Here is a 6,000-nt window from a genome sequence, read left to right on the forward strand (position 1 = left end):
GGGATACGTTCCAACTTTGTAGACCAGCGTTTCTCAACCTTCCTAATGCCGCGACCCCTTAATACAGTTCCTCATGTTGTGGTGACCCCCAACCATAACATTATTTTCATTACTACTTCATAATGGTAATTTTGCTACTATTATTAATCATAATGTAAATATCTGATGTATTTTCAGGATGTATTTTCATTTACTGGACCAAATTTGGCACAAATACCCGATATACCTAAAACACTGGTGGAGTTGGGGAGATTGATTTAGTCACTTGGGAGTTGTAGTAGTTGGGATTTATAGTTCACCTACAATCAAAGAGCATTCTGAAATCCCACAACGATGGAACTGAACCAATCTTGGCACACAGAACTCCCATGACCAACAAAGTACTGGAAGGATATGGTGGGCAGTGACCTTGAGTTTGGGAGTTGTCGTTCACTTGTATCCAGAGAGCACTGTGGACTCAAACAATGATGGATCTGGACCAAAATTGACAGATACACTCAATATACCCAAATGTGAACCCTGGTGGAGTTTGTGGGAAATAGACCTTGACATTTGGGAGTTGTAGCTGTAGGGATTTATAGTTCACCTATCTGGGCTGTATGGTCATGTTCCAGAAGCATCCTGATGTATCGCCTGCATCTATGGCAGGTATCCTCAGAGGTTGTGAGGTCATTTGGATTGACAATGCCAGTTCTTGACTCCATCCTATGATGGGAAGTCCTCACCATGAACCTCTTTAATCTCATCGAATGTCTCCTTTGCTGTGCAGCCTTTCGAGTAAAGGAACTTGAGGACTGCTCTGTATTCCACTGGGTCCATTCTCAAACCTCACACCACTTCACGACCTGTACAATCAAGACTGTTCTCAGTTCTGGGTTGTAAATTGGCACGTAATCTATAGAGACTTATATCATTACACATGTTGTGCTGGTATGGCTGTACCAGGAGCTCCAACTTTATTTTCTTTCTGTTATCTGTTTGCAGTCATAGGGCAGGCCACCTGTCCATCATAATTAAGCTTTGGTTCTGCCCCTTGTTCAGGGCTCTGGGAAGGAAAGGAGCCATTTTTGGGCAGTCTCACATAAGGAAGCTAAACTATAGGACGTAGACCAGCTCGTCCCGTAGAAAAGCTTCTTTTCTCAAGAACATCCAGAAATTCCAGGGGAAAGGTCTCAAGGCTCTGGCTGAGAGCTCACAGCCTCACAGCATTCAGAGGGAAAACAGCACCAAGTTTCAAAGAATTCTCAGAGGGAGGACAGCATTACAGATCCACTGAACTCCAGCTGAAATATCTACAAGCCTGGCTGGTAGGTCTACTCGATACCCAGATGCATTTGGAATCGGTAGTAGGACCCACACCGATGAGGCATAGATAGAAAGCAGCTTGGGAGGGGTTAAATAGGGTTTTTTCTTACAGAGAAAGTACAGTTAATCAAAGTCAGGTATCAGCCCACTGAGGACTAGACTAAGAAAGCCTTGAAGTGTTGTTTGAACCATTGAATCATAGAATCAAAGAGTTGGAAGAGACCTCATGGGTCATCCAGTCCAACCCCCTGCCAAGAAGCAGGAATGTTGCATTCAAAGCACCCCTGACAGATGGCCATCCAGCCCCTGTTTAAAAGCTTCCAAAGAAGGAGCCTCCACCACACTCCGGGGCAGAGAGTTCCACTGCTGAACGGCTCTCACAGTCAGGAAGTTTTTCCTCATGTTTAGATGGAATCTCCTTTCTTGTAGTTTGAAGCCATTGTTCAAGGAAGCAGAAAACAAGCTTGCTCCCTCCTCCCTGTGGCTTCCTCTCACATATTTATACATGGCTATCATATCTCCTCTCAGCCTTCTCTTCTTCAGGCTAAACATGCCCAGCTCTTTAAGCCGCTCCTCATAGGGCTTGTTCTCCAGACCCTTGATCATTTTAGTCGTCCTCCTCTAGACACATTCCAGCTTGTCAATATCTCTCTTGAATTGTGGTGCCCAGAATTGGACACAATATTCCAGGTGTGGTCTAACCAAAGCAGAATAGAGGGGTAGCATTACTTCCCTAGATCTAGACACTATGCTCCTATTAATGCAGGCCAAAATCCCATTGGCTTTTTTTGCCGCCACATCACATTGTTGGCTCATGTTTAACTTGTTGTCCACGAGGACTCCAAGATCTTTTTCACACGTACTGCTCTCAAGCCAGGCATTGTCCCCCATTCTGTATCTCTGCATTTCGTTTTTCCTGCCAAAGTGGAGTATTTTGCATTTGTCACTGTTGAACTTCATTTTGTTAGTTTTGGCCCATCTCTCTAATCTGTCAAGATCGTTTTGAATTCTGCTCCTGTCCTCTGGAGTATTGGCTCTCCCTCCCAATTTGGTGTCGTCTGCAAACTTGATGATCCTGCCTTCTAACCCTTCATCTAAGTCATTAATAAAGATGTTGAACAGGACCGGGCCCAGGACAGAACCCTGCGGCACTCCACTCGTCACTTCTTTCCAGGATGAAGAGGAAGCATTGGGGAGAATCACCCTCTGGGTTCGTCCATTTAACCAATTACAGATCCACCTCACTGTAGTTTTGCCTAGCCCACATTGGACTAGTTTCCTTGCCAGAAGGTCATGGGGGACCTTGTCGAAGGCTTTACTGAAATCCAGGTACGCTACATCCACGGCATTCCCCGCATCTACCCAGCTTGTAACTCTATCGAAAAAAGATTTGTTGTTTGTTCCATAATAAAGACTTTGTTGTATCATTAGAGACTCTAAAGACCATCACTTCAGAAAAATCCTTGAGAATCTCTCTTTGAGGCACCCCTGGCTTCCCACTGGGCTTAAAGTATACGTCCTATAGAAAAATACAGCTGTTACAGGCCCAGTGCGCGACAGAACACATGTGCAGTTTCAGCATCCTGTGATAAATAGAAGTGGGTCAGGGGGAAACTTCAATAAGCACCCCTCATCAGGCCCGTAGCCAGGATTTCGTTTCGGGGGGGGGGGGGGCTAAAAAAATTTCGGGGGAGTTTCGGGGGGGGGGGCTGAGTTTCGGGGCGGGCTGAGACTGAGTGAAAGAGGGTCTAGCCTAGCAAACCTTTTGTATTATTACCCCAATACCCCCATGCATATGGGATATATTGATTATGGTGATCAGATCATGATATGAATAAACATAACAGTTTAAATAATGCACCAGTAAGGCCTTTTCGCGAACCACCATCAGAATTTCGGGGGGGGGGGGGCTGAAGCCCCCCAAGCCCCCCCCCCCCCCCCCCCCGGCTACATGCCTGCCCCTCATAAATAATAAATAAATAGAGATTCCCTTTTGGGCTGAAAAATCTTTGCCAGAAGGGATGCTCGACAGTCCTACAAACCATTTCAGTCCCCGAGAGGCAAATGGGAGTCGTTTTGACAGCTTGCAACTAACGTTTGTTTTATTATTGGAATATTCTTAGTGTGTGTTTTTTATTTCCACATGCAAGAACAGGAAAAAAATGTACAGAGAAAGACACACAGAGAAGGATGAAGAGTTAAAACGACGGCAAGGTTTGTTAACACATAATAATAATAATAAAAAGGGAAAACCACACACCAAAGGGACTTCCTTTTTCTCCATACATTGAAGAACATCTAAAAGAGAGAAAGAGAGAGATGGAGAGAGAGACCCAGGACAGTTGTGAAGGCATTGAACAATTATTATTATTATTATTATTATTATTATTATTATTATTATTATTTATACAGAGCGGTCTTTACATTAAAAAAAGAAGTTAATTCCCTTTCCCGGCACCCCAAAAAACACACATTTTCAGGAAATAAATATTCTCCACTTCTCACTTAAATATACAGAGGGATATTCGAAGACGCGGGGTCAAGGGGATGTAACAGCAGAAGGGGGGAAAAAAGAGCATATTGTGATGTTTTAAAATGTATATATATTTATATATTTAAAATAAGATATCCTATAGGAAGGTTTACTTTTTTTTAACGGATTAGGAATGCCAGTGCATGGTTGTAAGTACCATAATACAGAAGGGATATCTATTAGATAACTATAAATCCCATTTAAGGACTACAACTCCCATAATGTGTTATTTTTCCATTCCTGGTTCATGGAAGCTGTGCCCGGTTTTTGCAATTCTCTCCCCCTCTCTCTTTTTTTATGCATAAGACTTCACTTGATTTTGGACTCCAAGTCCCATCAGCCAGTGGTGAGAGATGCTGGGATTTGTAGTACACCCTAATCTAGAGAAGGAATCGGGGGACTTAAGCTGATTTTAAAATGTATTTAAAAATTATTTGGGAAGTGGATAGTTTCAAGTTGGAGGATATAAATGGTAATTGTTTTTAAAAAATAATTAAAATTAAATTAATTAAGAATCTATTTGGGAAGCAGGTGATTATGCCGGAAGAGGATTTAAGTTGTAAATAGGGGGTGTAAAATTTAATAAATATAATTAAAAATTGTGTGGACTCTATATCAGAACAATAAAAATAAAGTATGTCATCGAAGATTTTCATGGACAGAATCAATGGATTGCTGCAAGTTTTCCGGGCTATCCGGCCTTGTTCCAGAAGCATTCTCTCCTGACGTTTCGCCCATATCTATGGCAGGCACCCTCAGAGGTTGTGATGTCTCTTGGAAAGTAGGCAAGTGGGGTTTATTTATGGAATAATGTCTACGGTAGGAGAAATAACTCTTGTCTGCTTGAGGCAAGTGCAAATGTTGCAATTGGCCAGCTTGATTAGCACTGAATGGTGCTGCAGCTTCAAAGCCTGGCTGCTTCCTGCAGGGGGATCACTTCTTAGAACTGGAAAAGGAATTCCAGAGAGGAAACAATCAGGGCCAGCTAACACCTCTCAACAAAGGATTCCTCCAGGCAGGAAGCAGCCAGGTTTTGAAGCTGCAAGGCCATTAAATGCTAACATTATTCAAGATATTTAAATCTCACTTGCCTATTTTCCAACAGACCTCACAACCTCTGAGGATGCCTAACATACATGTAGGCGAAATGTCAGGAGAGAATGCTTCTGGAATATGGCAAACTCACAGCAACCCAAAGAGAAGGTATTTTGCTATTTTGCAAAGTCTTCCTAAAGCTCACAGGGAAGTACCACAAACTATTTGGAAAGATATTTTCAGATTGAAATACATAAGATTTATAATATTAGGAACTTTTTGAAAAGTTTTCCAAATGTTGCCCAAACCTCAACCGACCTCTGAAGCCAATTGGGGCCCTTTTTAATGTGGTTGGACTACAACTCCCACCATTCTTGGCTAAAGGCCAGTATTTTGGAAGTTGTAATTCACAACTAAAACGTTTTTTTTTTCCTCCTAAAAGGAGGAAAATTGCAAACCAAGCACATCTTCCTTGAACCAGGACACAGGCTGGACTAAAAACACATCATGGGAGTTGCAGTCCAATGCCCTGGAAGGACAAGGCAGGGGTTTCCTTCTCTGCTTCCAAGTGATTTGACTTTAATTCAATGCGCTCTTTTTTTTTCTCTTTTCGCTCAGAAAGTAGTGCAAACAGTCAGGATTCGTAACAGATTTCGCCACTGCAGCCGATACAAGATCAGGAAAGAAAAGGCAGAAGATTGACCTGTTAACACAATAGGAATTCTATTCCAAAAAGAGAAAGAATTCAATGTTTTCTGCCCCGATTTGGACCGGCATTAAAAGGAAGCAAAAGGAAGAAAGGAGAAAAATGGAGGACATTTTTATAGGTTGCTGTGAGTTTTCCGGGCTATATGGCCATGTTCCAGAAGCATTCCCTCCTGACGTTTCGCCTGCATCTATGACAGCCATCTTCAGAGATTATGAAGATGCCTGCCATGGATGCAGGCGAAACATCAGGAGAGAATGCTTCTGGAACATGGCCGTGCAGCCTCGAAAACTCACAGCAACCCAGTGATTCCGACCATGGAAGCTTTCGACAATACGGAAGACATTTCCTTTTGAGCGCAGGAACCAAATGCGACCCGATACTTGCAAACCACACAAACCTCAAGGAAAAGGTCTCATTA

Source organism: Anolis sagrei, chromosome X (genome assembly GCF_037176765.1).
Source record: "Anolis sagrei isolate rAnoSag1 chromosome X, rAnoSag1.mat, whole genome shotgun sequence".
NCBI lineage: Eukaryota > Metazoa > Chordata > Lepidosauria > Squamata > Dactyloidae > Anolis > Anolis sagrei.